This window comes from Panulirus ornatus, chromosome 7, assembly GCF_036320965.1.
Source record: "Panulirus ornatus isolate Po-2019 chromosome 7, ASM3632096v1, whole genome shotgun sequence".
Lineage (NCBI taxonomy): Eukaryota > Metazoa > Arthropoda > Malacostraca > Decapoda > Palinuridae > Panulirus > Panulirus ornatus.
The window spans coordinates 25,153,991-25,174,990 of record NC_092230.1 but is presented as its reverse complement, the minus strand read 5'-3'; the positions used below and the strand labels follow the sequence as shown (position 1 = coordinate 25,174,990).

At 44.8% G+C, this 21,000-nt stretch overlaps 1 long non-coding RNA gene across 1 annotated transcript in view; it reads right to left on the bottom strand.

The window, feature by feature from the left end:
* LOC139749337 (uncharacterized) overlaps nt 1-21,000 on the bottom strand; it is a 497,955-nt gene that overhangs the window by 12,857 nt on the left and 464,098 nt on the right. The window contains exon 2 of the long non-coding RNA XR_011712943.1: nt 11,386-11,578. This is a non-coding gene — a long non-coding RNA (uncharacterized lncRNA). The remainder of the gene's footprint in view (nt 1-11,385; nt 11,579-21,000) is intronic.

Sequence of the window (21,000 nt, the reverse complement as noted above, 5' to 3'; positions counted from 1 at the left end):
CCCCCTGGAGCAACACGAATTTTGCATCCCCGGCGCAGGAGAGCACGGTGCGGAAACACCGAGGCAGAATCCCTGGGGGGTTTGAGAGCTGTTGCGAAAGTCTGTGGACATGTTGGAGGTCGGAGGAGCTGGGCGGGTGATGGCGGCTCCTGATACCCCAGCGAGTACGACAGAAAGTTGGCCGTAGACGATTCCGCAGAGATACCCTGCCAACCCGGACGGCTGGCCCCGCTCAGCTCTTGCTTGTGTTGCTGCTACTGCCGGTGCTCCCCGCGGTGGGCTTCCTCTGTTGCAACTAGTTTTTGTTTTCGTCCCTGGTAGCTACCTACATAGTTGCTGCTGGTGCTGGTGCCCTCCACTTGCTGGACCCTGGTGGTGGTGCTACTAACCGGTGGTGGTATGATGCTACTGGTGGTTGAGGTGCTCCTGTTGCTGCTACTGGTGATGGCAATGGTAGTGATGTTAATGCTACTCGTGCTTATGTTTCTGTTACTGGTGGTGGAGGTGCTCCTATTCCTGCTACTGGTAATGATGGTGGCGCTACTGACGGAGGTAGCGTCATGTTAATGCTACTCGTGTTCGTGTTCCTGCTACTTTTAAAGGTGTTGACCATAATCCTCCAACTGATGCTAATAGCGGTGGCATTTTTGTTGTGCTCAATATGATACGCTACCAGATTTTTTTTCTGTTTTGCACCACATATGCTCATCTTGTTACACGGGGCAGAAAAAAAGGATTTCAGAAGCCGTAAAGGCTTTTGTAACACGCTCCTAAAGGGAGGATGAATATAACAACAGATACAGTAAAGTTCATTCATACCAAAGTCTTCCCATATAACAGACTTATCTAACAGACGCAGAAAGTGGAAACAACCTCAGAATATCATTTGTGTCGTCATTAACAACAATAAGGTCTTCGTTAGGATCGGCGGTAAAGGGTCCAATGTTTACAACAAAAGACACATTCCTATTATCTGCTATTCAGTAGTATCCTAATCCTATGGACAAAAGGAGCTTTAGGACATATGCAGCTTCTAATTCTAACTGAAGACTTAATCAATGCTACACAAACATGGGTGACAAAAATAAAAGCCCATCAGAGTACTAAATACAAGATTGATTAAGAATAAAGTAAACGGTAAAACTTGTAAGAAACTTCGAGTGTGAGACACACGAAGCTACACCACACCACACAGGAGTTACACCAAGTTCGTAGCTTAGAAGGTCAGTTGGCCTGCGCCTGCTAGGCTGACGACTCCACACCAGAGTTCCTCGGCAGAGTTCAAACTTGTATACAACTCAGGGAGCTGGTGATGGCGATGACGGACGACAAGGTTTTAAACACAGGATCATGGCTAAACATATCTCGACAGACATGCCAAATAAGACAACGGCTGAAAATAACCTAGTGTCATACGACCATCCTGAGACTGAAAACATTAAAATCTGGGAAGGGGCTGATTTATGAGCTGGTTGGGATGCCAGCGGGTGTAGGTCACCCAGGGTGACTGTTTAGAAAATGGGTACTTTTTTCAAGACTGTCAACTTTAGGAATTAAGGGAAACCTAAGGTCAGGAGGATAATGGGCAGTCTAAAAGGCGTGGGACTTTACCTGGCGCTTACGAACAGGAAACAGGTATAAAAGCCAGTAACAAGACCAATGGCTAATTCAGCCCGGACTATAAAAGAAATAGAAAGAGGTTAATGAAACAGAAAAAGAAGAAACAAGGGAAAGTATTTACGAATTCTGATAAAAGATAACACCAACACCCATCTGTCATCCCGTCTTCAACAGAGACTGGCTTGACCTGGGTAATAGCAGGAACCTTCAGCTGGGATCATCCTTCTCTCTGTATCTCTCTGCCGGGCTGGTCCCCTCCTTGGTTGGCGACCACACTCGGACACAGGGTGGCCAGACAGCTACCATGTTGGAGCTCAACGGCCGGCCGTACGGGGGCATGGTTAACCCCATTCCAAGGGCATGTCTTCTATCCATAGCCAGCTTCACACACGCACTGGTGATCAGGAAACAGCTGATTAAATGAGACCACCTGTGGGGGTGAACATGGCAGGTAGCTACAGAGGTCTAAGTGACAAGGCCCTAGAGCTGTCTCTACAAGAGCAGGGGGCCACGGGCCACCCTCCAGAGGAACAGAGGGCAGTCTGGCACGATATCCATCAGGGACGTCGGCTAGAGACAGCTCCTGTTGGAACAACCAGGCCTCAGGTCAAGACCATCATTATGAGCAACATCTGAACGAGTGCTTCACTTGTGCTGTGGCCACGGCCGAGGGAAGAAGGAGTGATCTCAGGAAGGTACCAGCCCTGCGAAATACAAGGGATACACTACATTATATGCAAGAACAGAGTCAGGGATAAAACTTGTAAGAAGCTTTGAGCGCAAGCCGCATAAAGTTATACCGAGCCACACAGGAATTACATCAAAAACCTAACTTAGGTGAAAATATAGGCCTGCTATGTTAAGCTGATGACTCCACACTACACTGAGTTCGTAAATAAAGTTCGTTCTTATATACAACTAAGGGATCCGATGTCAGCGATACTGGACAACCATGCCTTAAACATCTGATGATGGCTAGGAAATGTTGAGAAAACACTGTCACAACAAGGCAGCAGCTGAAGATAACCTAGCGTCACACGAATTTGTGAGACTGAAAACCATGAAACCCTCCGGGGTAATGTAAGAGACAACTGATTCCAGGTGTGTGCAGGTTACCTGTAGATAATCAATGTGGTCACCCACGTGACCACTGAGAACATGTAGAACATGGCACTTCTTTAAGACTGTTGGCGACAGAAAATGAGATTATTCTAAAGTCTGGAGGGCAATGGATAATTTAAATATAAGGCGTGAAACTTCGCCCAGTGTCTGCATACAGGAGATAAGGGAACGCCTCTGACGATGACAATGGCTAGTTCAGCCACGGCTGTGAGTCATATATCGTCTCACAAACTAAGAGACGGTGTTCTGGTGTGCGACCACATCTCTGATGACATGCTTCAAAATTAACATGATTAACACTTATCCATATAAGATACGGCGTCAGTAACACCTACAATGCCACGACACAACGTTATCAGTAGCAACATCTTTGAGTCTATTTGTACTGAAAATCTTCCATGTACATATTTCACCCGAGACATTTCAGTGTGTGGCATGACGGATCTACTTATGCCCGCCTATTTGCACTCGTTTACGTACTTCAAACACACCGGTCAGTCCCCTCCCTTACATCAGCCTTTAAATGCACTCGATACTTATGTGATACGAATTCCGCAACAGTTTGGCTCGATCCCACAGCTAATAATCTTATTGCTTAGAAGTAAGTGTGTATGGTTACAGAGACAAACGTGTTACATACACTGCGCACAAAGACACCAACTTTCTTTTATTTGAAAGCTGCACCTGTCATTGCTATCGGGCAAGCTATGAGGTACGAACTAGCAAAAATGGCCATAGGCGTTGCACTGGACACCGTAATCAAATGGCCATAGGCTTTGCACTGGACTCTTCATTAACTCACCATCAGAAAGCCTGTTTGTTGTGTTGTTTCAAAGTTATAAATGTGAATGGGAGTATCGATATACAGCTTGGCACTCCTTAGGGTGCAGCCCTGAATCCCATTTTGTTTAATGCATCAGCCGAATACCCTATAAAACCAAGTCCTTTTGGACGGGGCCGGTCAGACAAGGGAAATATGCACAGTGAGAGTGTGTTGTGGTTTCAGAATTATCAGTAACACCTGAAGAAGGCGCACAACATTTTTCAGGTGACTGGTTATAACTTGCTCTTGACACAGCCTTAACGAAGTTAACCCAGGCAGTGAGTTGGTAGGCCTGCCTGAAGTTGAGATCACCAACGACCCAGGTCAATCAAGTTAACTCTCTCTGTTTTACAGTAGGTCACATGGGCTTGATAACCTGCCCTTTTGACCTGACTATTAGAGGTCAGGTCACACTATCACACTCTGAGGGTTCAGTATGAACACTTCCTGTCGTAGTAACTTGTTCTGTGGTTCAGTGAACCCCAAAAGCTCCTGCCTGCCTTACATAAACGTATCATGATTGTAATTCCTATCATCATCCTCTCCATACCGAGTTACCATCATTCTTAAGAGCCTTCATACTAGAAATACAAACATCACGAATTAGGAATTCATCACACTGCTCATCAGACGGAAAGGAAAATACTATTGTTTTACTCGTGATTTAACAGATACACGAAAAAAAGTTTTATTCTAATAATCAAAGAAAAATGACGAACAAAACCAGCTAAGCTGATTTATTTTCATAATTCAAGGAAAACACGAAATAAATTTGCTAATCGTTAATTTCATAATTTGAGACAAATACGAAAAAACATCTCAACTTTTTATCTTCGTAATTAAAGAGATAAGAGCAACAGTTCTATGTTCAACCTTCCACGAGCCGGGGGTTCTCCTGGCGATGGCTTCACCGGAGGTGTAGACCAAAACTGAGACTTCGCTTCCATGTGAAACACTGGGACAGCTCACCCTGAAAGTCTGCTTCCATGACGTCATGCGTAACACGTCCCTCCGCGAGTGTGAGGAGGAAAAAAATTTTACGCGGATGTAACCCACACATTATCCTGAGGACATACCATCCCACCTGTGCTGGTATTCATGTATGACTCATGCATGTCTTACGTCAACACAACCTGTATAACTTTTATAAGACAACTTACATAAACAATCACATGAGAACAGAAAACAGATTTATCATATTTTCAAAAAACGGGCCCAAACAGGGAGGCCTGTCTGGAGAGAGGAAGAAATATACCGTGGAGGTGGATAATGACAGACCCACACTGACACAATCTACTAACCATCTCTTGGTGGTGTGGTAGTATAAATCTATGATTCCTTCTTTCTCATTTGAGGTGCTTAATGGCTGGCCAAACATAACGAGCTCATAATCATCCTATAATCAAAGATTTCACAGCTGAACAATATTTAAAATTCGTAAACTGTTACCAATTCACGTGAATGACCTACATAGCGACAGGTGGAGGTAAGGTCAAAACCCAGGGCAACGTCTGTAGCAACACAGTACCTACGGTTGTAGTACTGAGCTGGTAACACAGTACCAACGGTTGTGGTACTGAGCTGGTAACACAGTACCAACGGTTGTGGTACTGAGCTGGTAACACGGTACCAACGGTTGTAGTACTGAGCTGGTAACACAGTACCAACGGTTGTAGTACTGAGCTGGTAACACAGTACCAACGGTTGTAGTACTGAGCTGGTAACACAGTACCTACGGTTGTAGTACTGAGCTGGTAACACAGTACCAACGGTTGTGGTACTGAGCTGGTAACACAGTACCAACGGTTGTGGTACTGAGCTGGTAACACGGTACCAACGGTTGTAGTACTGAGCTGGTAACACAGTACCAACGGTTGTAGTACTGAGCTGGTAACACAGTACCAACGGTTGTGATAATGAGCTGGTAACACAGTACCAACGGTTGTAGTACTGAGCTGGTAACACAGTACCAACGGTTGTGATAATGAGCTGGTAACACAGTACCAACGGTTGAAGTACTGAGCTGGTAACACAGTACCAACGGTTGAGGTACTGAGCTAGTAACACAGTACCAACGGTTGTGGTACTGAGCTGGTAACACAGTACCAACGGTTGTAGTAATGAGCTGGTAACACAGTACCTACGGTTGTAGTACTGAGCTGGTAACACAGTACCAACGGTTGTGGTACTGAGCTGGTAACACAGTACCAACGGTTGTGGTACTGAGATGGTAACACTACCAACGGTTGTAGTACTGAGCTGGTAACACAGTACCAACGGTTGTGGTACTGAGCTGGTAACACAGTACCAACGGTTGTAGTACTGAGCTGGTAACACAGTACCAACGGTTGTAGTAATGAGCTGGTAACACAGTACCAACGGTTGTAGTACTGAGCTGGTAACACAGTACCAACGGTTGTGGTACTGAGCTGGTAACACAGTACCAACGGTTGTGGTACTGAGATGGTAACACTACCAACGGTTGTAGTACTGAGCTGGTAACACAGTACCAACGGTTGTGGTACTGAGCTGGTAACACAGTACCAACGGTTGTAGTAATGAGCTGGTAACACAGTACCAACGGTTGTAGTACTGAGCTGGTAACACAGTACCAACGGTTGTGGTACTGAGATGGTAACACTACCAACGGTTGAAGTACTGAGCTGGTAACACAGTACCAACGGTTGTGGTACTGAGCTGGTAACACAGTACCAACGGTTGTGGTACTGAGCTGGTAACACAGTACCAACGGTTGAAGTACTGAGCTGGTAACACAGTACCAACGGTTGTGGTACTGAGCTGGTAACACAGTACCAACGGTTGTGGTACTGAGATGGTAACACTACCAACGGTTGAAGTACTGAGCTGGTAACACAGTACCAACGGTTGTAGTACTGAGCTGGTAACACAGTACCAACGGTTGTGGTACTGAGCTGGTAACACAGTACCAACGGTTGTAGTACTGAGCTGGTAACACAGTACCAACGGTTGTAGTACTGAGCTGGTAACACAGTACCAACGGTTGTAGTACTGAGCTGGTAACACAGTACCAACGGTTGTAGTACTGAGCTGGTAACACTACCAACGGTTGTAGTACTGAGCTGGTAACACTACCAACGGTTGTAGTACTGAGCTGGTAACAGTATAAACCCCATGCACCATCGGCTGCCGATATATCACGAATTCCTTAAACAACTGCTTCACTCTAACGAGTAACAATAACCACAGCAGTTTAGCGTAGTCAGTGCATACAAATCATCGTATCAAAGTCTATCATAATTTCGAAATAAGAACAAATCAACCCACGAAGGGGAGAAAAAAAAACAAAACACACATTAATCATAGTAAGGATTACAGTATGGTCGGGCGACTACTTCCTATCAGTCTCGGGTGGCCGGGGTGAGGTACGTTAACCAGAGCAGAGGATAAAAACGAGTAATGTTACAACCGCTCACGTAAGACTGGCCAGAGCTCCGGAGGGTGGACGTGATGTTTGCCGCATGGTCATGGGTGCTGACCGGTGCAGCTACCAGCACAACATTTCCACGCTAGGATAATACATTTGGCGCGCCTTAACTTATAGTTTGCTCACTCAGCGACATCTAGTGTTAACACAGCTTACTTTCTACTAAAAAAAAAAAAAAAATCCTGAGCCCTTGTTAGTAGTTCAGGGATATGTGACGTTAAGGTGACGATGAAGGATATATGTTATTCCGTGTGTGGCGGGGTGGCGATGGGGGTGAGTAGGGGCAGACAGTGTGAATTGTGTGCATGTGTGTATATGTGTGTGTCTGTGTGTGTATATATGTGTGTACGTTGGAATGTGTGGGTGTGTATGTTTGCGTGTGTGGACGTGTGTGTGTGTGTGTGTGTGCATGTGTGTGAGGGTGGGTTGAGCCATTTCTTTCGTCTTTTTCCTTGCGCTAACTCGTAGGCGCGGGAAACAGCGACAAAGCAAAATAAATAAAAATAAATGAATAAATAAATAAATATATATATATATATATATATATATATATATATATATATATATATATATATATATATATATATATATATATATATATATACATATATATATATATATATATTTTTTTTTTTTTTTTTTTTTTTTTATACTTTGTCGCTGTCTCCCGCGTTTGCGAGGTAGCGCAAGGAAACAGACGAAAGAAATGGCCCAACCCCCCCCCCCCATACACATGTACATACACACGTCCACACACGCAAATATACATACCTACACAGCTTTCCATGGTTTACCCCAGGACGCTTCACATGCCTTGCTTCAATCCACTGACAGCACGTCAACCCCTGTATACCACATGACTCCAATTCACTCTATTTCTTGCCCTCCTTTCACCCTCCTGCATGTTCAGGCCCCGATCACACAAAATCTTTTTCACTCCATCTTTCCACCTCCAATTTGGTCTCCCTCTTCTCCTCGTTCCCTCCACCTCCGACACATATATCCTCTTGGTCAATCTCTCCTCACTCATTCTCTCCATGTGCCCAAACCATTTCAAAACACCCTCTTCTGCTCTCTCAACCACGCTCTTTTTATTTCCACACATCTCTCTTACCCTTACGTTACTTACTCGATCAAACCACCTCACACCACACATTGTCCTCAAACATCTCATTTCCAGCACATTCATCCTCCTGCGCACATCTCTATCCATAGCCCACGCCTCGCAACCATACAACATTGTTGGAACCACTATTCCCTCAAACATACCCATTTTTGCTTTCCGAGATAATGTTCTCGACTTCCACACATTTTTCAAGGCTCCCAAAATTTTCGCCCCCTCCCCCACCCTATGATCCACTTCCGCTTCCATGGTTCCATCCGCTGACAGATCCACTCCCAGATATCTAAAACACTTCACTTCCTCCAGTTTTTCTCCATTCAAACTCACCTCCCAATTGACTTGACCCTCACCCCTACTGTACCTAATAACCTTGCTCTTATTCACATTTACTCTCAACTTTCTTCTTCCACACACTTTACCAAACTCAGTCACCAGCTTCTGCAGTTTCTCACATGAATCAGCCACCAGCGCTGTATCATCAGCGAACAACAACTGACTCACTTCCCAAGCTCTCTCATCCCCAACAGACTTCATACTTGCCCCTCTTTCCAGGACTCTTGCATTTACCTCCCTTACAACCCCATCCATAAACAAATTAAACAACCATGGAGACATCACACACCCCTGCCGCAAACCTACATTCACTGAGAACCAATCACTTTCCTCTCTTCCTACACGTACACATGCCTTACATCCTCGATAAAAACTTTTCACTGCTTCTAACAACTTGCCTCCCACACCATATATTCTTAATACCTTCCACAGAGCATCTCTATCAACTCTATCATATGCCTTCTCCAGATCCATAAATGCTACATACAAATCCATTTGCTTTTCTAAGTATTTCTCACATACATTCTTCAAAGCAAACACCTGATCCACACATCCTCTACCACTTCTGAAACCGCACTGCTCTTCCCCAATCTGATGCTCTGTACATGCCTTCACCCTCTCAATCAATACCCTCCCATATAATTTACCAGGAATACTCAACAAACTTATACCTCTGTAATTTGAGCACTCACTCTTATCCCCTTTGCCTTTGTACAATGGCACTACGCACGCATTCCGCCAATCCTCAGGCACCTCACCATGAGTCATACATACATTAAATAACCTTACCAACCAGTCAACAATACAGTCACCCCCTTTCTTAATAAATTCCACTGCAATACCATCCAAACCTGCTGCCTTGCCGGCTTTCATCTTCCGCAAAGCTTTTACTACCTCTTCTCTGTTTACCAAATCATTTTCCCTAACCCTCTCACTTTGCACACCACCTCGACCCAAACACCCTATATCTGCCACTCTGTCATCAGACACATTCAACAAACCTTCAAAATACTCATTCCATCTCCTTCTCACATCACCGCTACTTGTTATCACCTCCCCATTTACGCCCTTCACTGAAGTTCCCATTTGCTCCCTTGTCTTACGCACCCTATTTACCTCCTTCCAGAACATCTTTTTATTCTCCCTAAAATTTACTGATAGTCTCTCACCCCAACTCTCATTTGCCCTTTTTTTCACCTCTTGCACCTTTCTCTTGACCTCCTGTCTCTTTCTTTTATACTTCTCCCACTCAATTGCATTTTTTCCCTGCAAAAATCGTCCAAATGCCTCTCTCTTCTCTTTCACTAATACTCTTACTTCTTCATCCCACCACTCACTACCCTTTCTAAACATATTATACATATACATATTATTTTTTTTTTTTATTATACTTTGTCGCTGTCTCCCGCGTTTGCGAGGTTGCGCAAGGAAACAGACGAAAGAAATGGCCCAACCCCCCCCCCCCCCCATACACATGTACATACATACGTCCACACACGCAAATATACATACCTACACAGCTTTCCATGGTTTACCCCAGACGCTTCACATGCCTTGATTCAATCCACTGACAGCACGTCAACCCCGGTATACCACATCGCTCCAATTCACTCTATTTCTTGCCCTCCTTTCACCCTCCTGCATGTTCAGGCCCCGATCACACAAAATCTTTTTCACTCCATCTTTCCACCTCCAATTTGGTCTCCCTCTTCTCCTCGTTCCCTCCACCTCCGACACATATATCCTCTTGGTCAATCTTTCCTCACTCATTCTCTCCATGTGCCCAAACCACTTCAAAACACCCTCTTCTGCTCTCTCAACCACGCTCTTTTTATTTCCACACATCTCTCTTACCCTTACGTTACTCAATCGATCAAACCACCTCACACCACACATTGTCCTCAAACATCTCATTTCCAGCACATCCACCCTCCTGCGCACAACTCTATCCATAGCCCACGCCTCGCAACCATACAACATTGTTGGAACCACTATTCCTTCAAACATACCCATTTTTGCTTTCCGAGATAATGTTCTCGACTTCCACACATTCTTCAAGGCCCCCAGAATTTTCGCCCCCTCCCCCACCCTATGATCCACTTCCGCTTCCATGGTTCCATCCGCTGCCAAATCTACTCCCAGATATCTAAAACACTTCACTTCCTCCAGTTTTTCTCCATTCAAACTCACCTCCCAATTGACTTGACCCTCAACCCTACTGTACCTAATAACCTTGCTCTTATTCACATTTACTCTTAACTTTCTTCTTCCACACACTTTACCAAACTCAGTCACCAGTTTCCTTGCGCTGCTTCACTAACGCGGGAGACAGCAACTAAGTATAATAACAAATTATATATATATATATATATATATATATATATATATATATATATATATATATATATATATATATAAGTGGGGAGGAGTAGGAGGAAGGGGGGGGGGTTACTGTTCATGGGCATGACCCCAGCCAGCCTCGGGGGGTCAGGCCCGGGTCGCGCCAGTAAACAAGATGGCCGTGAACCACGAAGAAAGCGGCACTTGTTGTCTGGGCAGAGGAAGGTTTTCCCATGGGGATTCAAGGACATATGTCCTTCGTCCTGGTTAGAATACTGAAACGTATTCTATGATATCTTGTCCGAGTAAGATTAAGGTTAGGTTAGGTTAGGTTAGGTTAGGTTAGGTTAGGTTTGGTTATGTAATTTCTGGAATATTCAAAATTGTCTTGGGCATTCTCCTCCTAACTGGGATAAAAGTCGGTATCTGAAGTGAGTGGTGGGCCGAAGTCTCCAAGCCCATGGCTGGCTTCCTTGTTACCGTGTGCAAATCAGTACCGTGTCGGGGCCTCTAACTCCATAAAGCTTTTGTAATAACTACAGAATGTGGAGTCCTTACCTTTATTGTTATTGCGTGGTCGATAACAGCAGCCGAGTGCAGGACCTTTCTACCGTGCTTATTGCTTTATATCAGTAGGGTGCAAGGCCTTCATATATTCCTCATGTTCTTGTCTGATAACAAGAGGCGACGGGCTTCAACTTCCCTCGAGGCAGAGTGACCACTGGTGACCATAGTCCTCTCATCTTCCTCTCTGGAGAATACAGTAAAATATTCCTCGTTACTGTGATGCCGTAACTGCAACGTGCATTGTGTGTGTGTGTGTGTGTGTGTGTGTGTGTGTGTGTGTTTTGTGTACCGAAAGGCACTAGTCGGATCAACTGAAGACCAGTATCTCCTCCCTCCTACCCCACAATGTTTACCTATGCTTGGCTACGCTAAGCTAGGTTTGTACTCTGACCCAGCCTGAGAAATAACGTCTGAGGGTGGAACAAATTTTCAGGTAATCTCCCATTTGTTTTTCATGATGTACTGTTCTCTAATGTTAGCGTGTACTACTTCTCAACATTCCTTACTGCTGATGTGTTCTTACTATATACAATGTCAAGCCTTTTAGTATTTTTTGCGCTCCCTTAGGAAATAAGGGAAGTGGGAGGAGGAATTACTGTAAGCAACGTGTTTTATAGTGAGCCATCTGTACCTACGGGAAGGAGGTTTTACATTCTCGAGGAGCCCCATCTCTTGTGACTGTCTATCTGTGTCCCACCAGAGGCGGGATACGTGCGAAGTAAGTGTCCTGCACAGGTCGAGGCGTACGAGTTAAAAACTGAGTTTGTGTCCGTAGAGTTGAACGCAACCGTTGATCCTCCTCCACACCCTCACTCACTGTGATACAATTGCGATTGCCAGTCACTCCTGCTTCTCCACCTAAACGTATGGCATTCCCTGAATTATACAACTGCTCTATATACCCTAGGACTCTTGAGACACATTGTCCTGATTCACTCAAAATCTGTACTTGGAAAGTAATATTTGACTCGTAAATTATAATATAATATAATATAATATAATATATATATATATATATATATATATATATATATATATATATATATATATATATATATATATATATATATATATATATATATATATATATATATATATATATCGATAATATGAAATTACATTAATTTACTAGTTTACCAAAATCTTACATGCAGTGAACTCCATTATCTTGACACGTACGTATACAAAACATGACCCTCAGAAACTCACCCTACATTATCATATCAGTTAATGGGCTGTAATGCACCCGTACGTTACCTACTTAGTCTATGGGTGGTAATGCACTCCGTTACCTTCAGTTAATAGGCAGTAGTGCACTCCTAAGTTACCTTATCAGTTAACGGGTAGTAATACACCCCTATGTTACCTTAAGAGTTAATGAGTAGTAATACACCGTTACGTTACCTTATTAGTTAATGGGCAGTAATGCACCCCTAAGTTACCAGTATCAGTTAATGGACAATAATGAACCCCTACATTATCTTATTAGTTAATGGTTAGTAATGAACCCCTACGATACCTTATCAGTTAATGGGTAGTAACGCACTCCTATGTCTACACTGAATTATATCTTAAACAACTATATACGGGCACGCTCACCACCTTAATCTCTCATATCTATTTGCATGAGATCACTTGGCTATCATAGTTTAATTTCATTTACTTATATCTGATAAGAATCGAAGAGTCGTGGACGATGTAAACATTGTTCCGACGTACATCCATGCAACCACCGTTACCATAAGAACAAAACTGCCAATTTTATGATGAACTACGTAGCATCATGTACATTGCTCGAAAGACCCGACCAATGTTCTGAACTCAAAGAGAGGAGGCACAACGCCTGGCTGGCCTGCCGTCCGTCTGGTTGGCTAAAGAGACTTTAGGCCAATCATGTGCCAGGACAATCAATTAGGCCTCTAACGTATGATCACCACCGGAAAAATCTTCAATACCTTCTTCAGATGTTATGGCAAACTCTTAAGACCACATCCACCACCCTCACTATGTACATGGCCGGTCGATGCCCTGCCAGATTGCCTTTACTTTTGTTGCCTTGAAACAACACAGCTGACCTTCTTTTAGAGAGACGGCCGAGTATCCAGTGCAGGAGCTGGCCACTTATATACACTTTTGCTAATCCATATATGATAACTTGCCGATTGGCAATATCAAACGCAGCTTGCCCACCACATCCTAGCCCACCTCATCCTAGCACCTGTCATAGGACAAGGCTGCCAGCAGTTACGACCACCCCTGCCTTAACGGGTGGGTTTGTGCAGTCCTGATCTACTCCTCTTCCCTTCGTATGTGTTCATAATGTTATTCTGGCAGCCCATTTTTTTCCCTTTATGATATACTGGTAGAACAAGAGGTGTACAGGTCTCGTATTGCTGTTTTAACTTTTAAAGTTGCTGGGCCAGGCCTTCAGTGTTTCTTGTACTGGTATCCAGTGTGTGTGTGTGTGTGTGTGTGTGTGTGTGTGTGTGTGTGTGTGTGTGTGTGTGTGTGTTTTCGAGGGGGTGAGCGACGGAAGCAGTCTACTGTCCTTCCCACACTTGAGCTCACAAAACACAATAACCTTAACCAAAATGGTGACACACGTATGAAAAAACGAATCTTTGTAATTGTAAAATCACATCAATCTGTTTCATCGAACACAAGTCCTCGATTATAGCTATCAGCTGTCTTATAATACCAAGTATCATAAAGATGTTGGCATTCAAAAATGGTCGAATGAATCTTAATAAACTTCCCTGTACACAACACCAGCATTCAATTCTGTCAGAACATGACTGATACCAGTTATTGAATTCAACATCAAAATAACTACTAAAAGCGCTGCATTCCTCAAGATACAATGTTATTACATATAACATCCTTGTTTTTGCAGGTTTTCATCAGCGTCTTCCACAATTCGCCCCCAAACTCCCTTACCTAAACCCTAGATACGCTCCTGATCCGGAGGCTCCAGCATTCTGATGCTGTATCCTGACGATGTTGCATGCTGACACTGGTGCATTCTGACGCTTGTGTATCCTGACGATGTTGCATGCTGACACTGGTGCATTCTGACGCTTGTGTATCCTGACGATGTTGCATGCTGACACTGGTGCATTCTGACGCTTGTGTATCCTGACGATGTTGCATGCTGACACTGGTGCATTCTGATGCTTGTGTATCCTGACGATGTTGCATGCTGACACTGGTGCATTCTGACGCTTGTGTATCCTGACGATGTTGCATGCTGACACTGGTGCATTCTGATGCTTGTGTATCCTGACGATGTTGCATGCTGACACTGGTGCATTCTGACGCTTGTGTATCCTGACGATGTTGCATGCTGACACTGATGCATTCTGACGCTTGTGTATCCCGAGACCAACTCCTTCAGGCAACACTGACGGACCATCATTAGCCAAGGTACACCTGTTGTTGACAGAAGTAACCAGGGAATTCCTAACTCCACTAACTGCCGCAGTAACGAAGTAATTAAGCATTCATAGGATGGTAACTTATTCGTATAATTTACTCTTTAAACTTGTGATTTTTACGAGTGTTGGTGCAAGTTATGGTGGCCGCCGGGGTAGGTATACACGGCAGCCTACAATCACGCAACATTCGCCCTTATTTAACTTGCAAATTACCTCCTGCAGCTTTGTTTTGGTATAATTGTTCAAAATCCTTTTGGCCACCGTCCTAAAACTTCACTGAGCAGAATCTTTCAGGACAATTCCAACGGGAGACACAGTCCACGACTTCTCAGTGCACAGTAGGTAGGTCTGTTAGTGATCTTGGATGGGGTAGATCGGAAGTGCACATACATCTCTGCTCCCCCGTGAACACTACCGAGGTGCGGGTGAAGGAGGTCCACCAAGCGACACTGCGTGTGTGTCAGTTCGCAGATGATGCCGCCCAGATTCTGCGGGAGCGGCTTAATAACAGAGGGAGCGGACGCCACCCTTCTTCCACCAGCCATGTTTACCACTCCTCCACATCACACGACTTTATGCCAATAAATCTCCTTTCTTATTAGACAAGATTGTTGGTCCAGGAACGACAGGCAAGGGCTGGACAAGCACCTGGAAGGTTTCAACCCCTCCAGCACGACGGTTCAGTCCTTGAACACGACAGATGCTCATCCCTTTTAACACGATGGTACGACCTTTCAGCACGACGGTCCGAGCTGTGCAACACTCTAGCACGACGGTACGACCCTTGGTCACGACAGTGCGAGTTGTACGAGTTTTATCACGACGATCGTTACGACCCTTTAGCACCATGATGACACATGTTTGATGACTCTTACGGAGTCAGATCAAAGGCAAGGTCACCATAATTCGAGGGTCGTGGCGGCGTTTTGAGGGAGGTCGTATTGGCGCTCTGAAGGGTCGTAGCGGCCGTCAAGGATCGCTACCACGGTGGTCAGTGGCGGCTGCAGCTTGCCACGACCCTGCCGGTAACCCCCGCTCATCTACCCAAGCTTCTGTACCTCCGAAAGCAGGACGGATCCTAGAACGTGTGGCTATACTATATGACCTCTGCTACAACACTGTCTAGATATGTCCTCAAAATCCTCTATCTATTCATCTTGTTTTGATATAATTGTGCAGAATCCTGGCAATAAACCTATATCTATCCCCTCCTACACACACACACACACACACACACACACACACACACACTTCCGTGGCATAGTAGTCAGCGTCGATGACCATGATTCACGAGCGGGCAGTCGGTGCCCCAGCCATCCCTGCTGCTCAGAGGCTGGTCGATATATGGGCACCTAGAGAGAGAGAGAGAGAGAGAGAGAGAGAGAGAGAGAGAGAGAGAGAGAGAGAGAGAGAGAGGAGTACATTAAGAATAGAGAAATGATACATATATACAAAGTTAAGAGACAGAGAAACACGTGTAAAACTTTCTCCCAGTAACACACAAACAGCAGTCACCTACACACACACACACACACACACACACACACACACACACACACACACACACACACACACACACATACACACAAACACACATCTCAACTGATCTCCTAATGGCGCCACACCGACCGTCAATCCCCCTATCCCAACCAGTTACAATTTATCAAGGCCAGTTGACCTGCTAGTTGAGGCGGTCTGTCGCCCGGTCATAGGGTATCTCGGTTAAATGGGCAACAAAGATCGCAAGGTTCATTTTCCTTTGTCTCCGCTGGCAGACATCGACCAGAAGGACGAGACACGCGCATGTTGTTCACTGTGCTCCCCCCCCCCACAGAACAAGGATAATAACAGAAACAATCCAACGCCGTTCATATCAGTCCTGCACTGACTGTGGCAAGGAAGCTGTGAACACCTATTTGTACCTCTGCAGAGAGAGAGAGAGAGAGAGAGAGAGAGAGAGAGAGAGAGAGAGAGAGAGAGAGAGAGAGAGAGAGAGACTCTACACTCGTGGGAAGACCCCATCTCTCGACCAGTCTCTACTATCATAAAACTCTTCAAGCTTTCGTATGTTGTCAGTATTGACAATTTGCATCGCATAGTTTACACCGTTCGTTCACACTACTCGGACACCATCGTATCTGTTCTTCAAAGATTCTCAACTTGATGTTATTTTCCCTGGCTGTTCTATCTTTTGGTCTTGCATCTGTCGAAAAACTCTTAAAGGTTGTGATGAAGTCAACCCTTACTCTTCTCTCTTTCCAGATGGAAAAAAAAAAAATATGAACTCTAAACCTCTCATTGTAAATCATCTCCCTAAATTCTGGTACTATTTTTTTTCCCCTCCTCTGGACCTTCTCTAGCAGTTCTTTGTGCTTCTTTAAGTATAGCGGCTAAATCTGAGGAACGTATTCTACTTTTGGCCTGATATACAATGTGAGGAGTTTGCTCAATATTTCCTTATCCATGAACTTGATCGAGATTCCGATATTTGCCAATAGTTTGTCTTCAATAAATAGAAAAATACAAAAAAAGGTATCTAGCGACAAGCTAGGTACAATTTCGACTCCAAAGTCCCTCGGACAAACAAACACCCGCACCGAGGCCTTCTTTCACCACGTCCCATCCTCTTTACTTGACATTCTTTTCTTATATGTTGGCTGAGACGGCATGGGCAACTGAAGCCCTAACCGAGGCCATCTCATTAACGGCAACAAATATGTATGCCCAAGCCTGAGCCACGTAATCAAGCTGAATTTCATCAACCACGTATCGTACCAAATTTGGAGTGTGTCTAGGTCCCCTTGTAAGACGATGCACTTCCTTCGTGTTTTACTTACCTCATGGCCTCGGCATCATCTGCAAGCATATTCAAGTAGGAGTCGAATCCTTCCAACGGTTCACTTACATAAATCATGAAGAACAATGGTCCTTCGTCGAGCCTGAGGCCTCGATGCGTCTAAACGTACTAACCTGGATGTGAGTTAGGCATAACTTTCTCACTAACCTGTCTGGTATTCTACAGACCAACACTCGTCAGAGACTGACCTGCGGTTCAGCGCAACTCCCCGAGTCTCCTTCTTAAAAGACAAGTCTGAGACTTGCCCTCTTCCACTCCCTCGCCACTGTGTCTTGGTCCAGCCAAATTCTGAACATGTCAAGTGGCCTGTCAAGCGATGCCGCTCAGTTCTTGAGCACATACGAGGAAACTTCAACAAACATGAGAGCCTTTATGGGTCAAGGCCTTTACCAATCAGTTTGATTTTGTCTAAGCATTTCAAAGTTTTTCAAGACATTCCAAAAGTCTTACTGGTGCTTGGGGCTACAGCATCCTCCACTTTGAATTCAAGACATATCTGAACTTATCATTCAGCTCCTGGCTTATCTTTACATCATCCTCTACAACTCTTCCCTCTGAACTCCCTGGCGTGATGGGCTGCACGTCTGACTGACCCGTCACTCCTGGCGAATTTATGGAGAGGTTTAGGATTATCCACAACAATCTTGTCAAAAGTTTCTCGGCTCCTCCTTTCTTATCTTGCTATACTCGTTTCTTGCACTTCTGCAACTCTTGAATGCTGGCAGGCAGCAGCAGTGTCATTACTTTCTCCCCCACAATACATCCTTTAAGCACCTTCGTCTTTCGACATCTATCATTCACCGCATCACTCTTTTCTTACCCATCCCTTCGTACCTGCAGCTTTCAGTATCCATCTTTCTATTCCTTCATGTTCCCATTCCTTCATTCTTTATTTCACAGAAGCTTTACATCAAGGCTAAAGAACTCCATCTCGCAATTCATAGTCTCAGGGAAATGGTGAGTTCTTTGTAGTTTCCCAGATTATATTTCTCTTCTCTAAGTCTAGTTTCATCCTTGTTCATTTTCACATCATTTACCACAGCATCAAACTCGAACATTCTCGCGCCTGTTCGCTTTGGTTTCGTCCGGCTTCCTTCATGGCCTTACGTGAGGCCGGCCATCTTTCCACATTTCTCACAAACTGCATCTCTTTCCGGTTGTGCCAGCAACAATGATGGTTCAGCTCCTCTCTGATGCCCCTCAAACCACATCTTATGAGACACAAGACAGACTGTTTACTCAATCGCTTCATCGCAAGAGATTCAAGATAATGCATCTTTTCATGAAGCTGGACTCCAGCCATCAATTTCCTTGACAACATCCAGGGGGAGCAAATGAAACACTGGTCATTTTCAGCCAGTATCCAGGAAGGTATCTTGCATGGTTGAAACGATCGTATGAAAAGTATCCCGGCAACATCTTTTTTAAATGCAGGGAGATGCAACATCCAGTTACACGCTCGAGTACCTCTAAGAAGGGAGATCAGCTGGGTCACATTATACACGATGGGCAATACTGGAATACTGGATTTCTTTCACCCTCTCAAATGATGCATGCTGACTGATCATGCAACAGTGAATCGACAGGCATTAGATCCCAAATAATCTACGACACATTTACTGAAGATTTTTCCTGTTAGCTCATATAAGACTACCACGGTGAGGCGTCGTCTCCCCTGTGCCGCAGCCAGTGCCGTGACGGTTATGGAGAGGTCTTCGAAAAGACGGAGGAAATCACTACACCAGGTCTAATGGCGAGGGGGTCGTCATGTCTGGGTAGGGCGGCTCTCTGTCGTGTGCTCTGCAATGCCGCGTACATCAACGTCTGTGCCCGTGTGACCCGACTGTAGTGGTCTCCAGTTATGACAACATCTCAATATCCAGATACCATATCCTGACGACCAGCTTCTCTATATTTCTCTTAACAACGAAGGAACGACATGGTGACATGAAATTCATCTCCACGAACAACAGTCCTTCCAGTAAGGACAGAATCATTCCATCTCATCAGTTTGCTGAGACTGAACATAAATGGCCTAGGTCAGATACAAGCATGACTTTAGTAAGTTTGCCTGCTACGCCGAGGCTTCACTTGAAGGTAGTTCCGACGGCTGCCATGTCATCTAGTGATGCAGGCCTCTGTGACTGGTATACGTAGTCAGTGGCAGACTTGGTTAGTACACCTTTCTGAGGTGACGGACTTGAGCCTCTCCAAACACTTGTCGCGCTACTCAATACCTTTACAAATGGGAGAAATTCTGTCTAGTGTTTCAACCTCTGAAAATGCTCTCAGGGAAATCAGTATCCAAGATCGGAGTTGTAACGTTCTGCGGGTCTTGTTTCTGTTGATGACAGTGTTCTGGGGCTGCTGATTGGTGTGATGGGCTGGTCTGTACAGTGTTCTGAGGCTCATGATTGGTGTGGTGGGCTGGTCTGTACAGTGTTCTGAGGCTGCTGATTGGTGTGATGGGCTGGTCTGTACAGTGTTCTGAGGCTCATGATTGGTGTGATGGGCTGGTCTGTACAGTGTTCTGAGGCTGCTGATTGGTGTGATGGGCTGGTCTGTACAGTGTTCTGAGGCTGCTGATCGGTGTGATGGGCTGGTCTGTACAGTGTTCTGAGGCTGCTGATCGGTGTGATGGGCTGGTCTGTACAGTGTTCTGAGGCTGCTGATTGGTGTGATGGGCTGGTCTGTACAGTGTTCTGAGGCTGCTGATCGGTGTGATGGGCTGGTCTGTACAGTGTTCTGAGGCTCATGATTGGTGTGATGGGTTGGTCTGTACAGTGTTCTGAGGCTCATGATTGGTGTGATGGGTTGGTCTGCACAGTGTTAAAGTTTCCTCAAAGAAGTCGATACTGTCCCTCACTACTAGGGCCATAAACCCATAAAAGAATCTTACTTTCCTTGTAAGGTTTGCGGTTCAACAAGACTGGTGTCATAATTCAGCATCGTAAAAAATGTAGCAGTATGACTGGGGTCATCCATGTCAAAATCAAAAGGCAGATAACAAACACGTTGTGGATACTTTCTTCTGGCCTGATGGAGCGACACGCTTCAGGGTAGTTGAAATATTATCTGCACTCCCGTCAACGGAATTGAAAATTGATGCTACTGGACCTAGCGGCTGATCTATAACTGTAAATAATTTCTGAAATGATTTATCCTTTACTTCATCTCTTGATTTTTCGCCTATCCACCAGAAAGCCCTCATACTCCTGGTCATCTAGTCTTCGCTGACCACACCACGTTACAGCTGTATGGTCGTGGTAATCGAACTCGCCCGATTACACTTCTCATTTAAAATTGGAGCCTAAC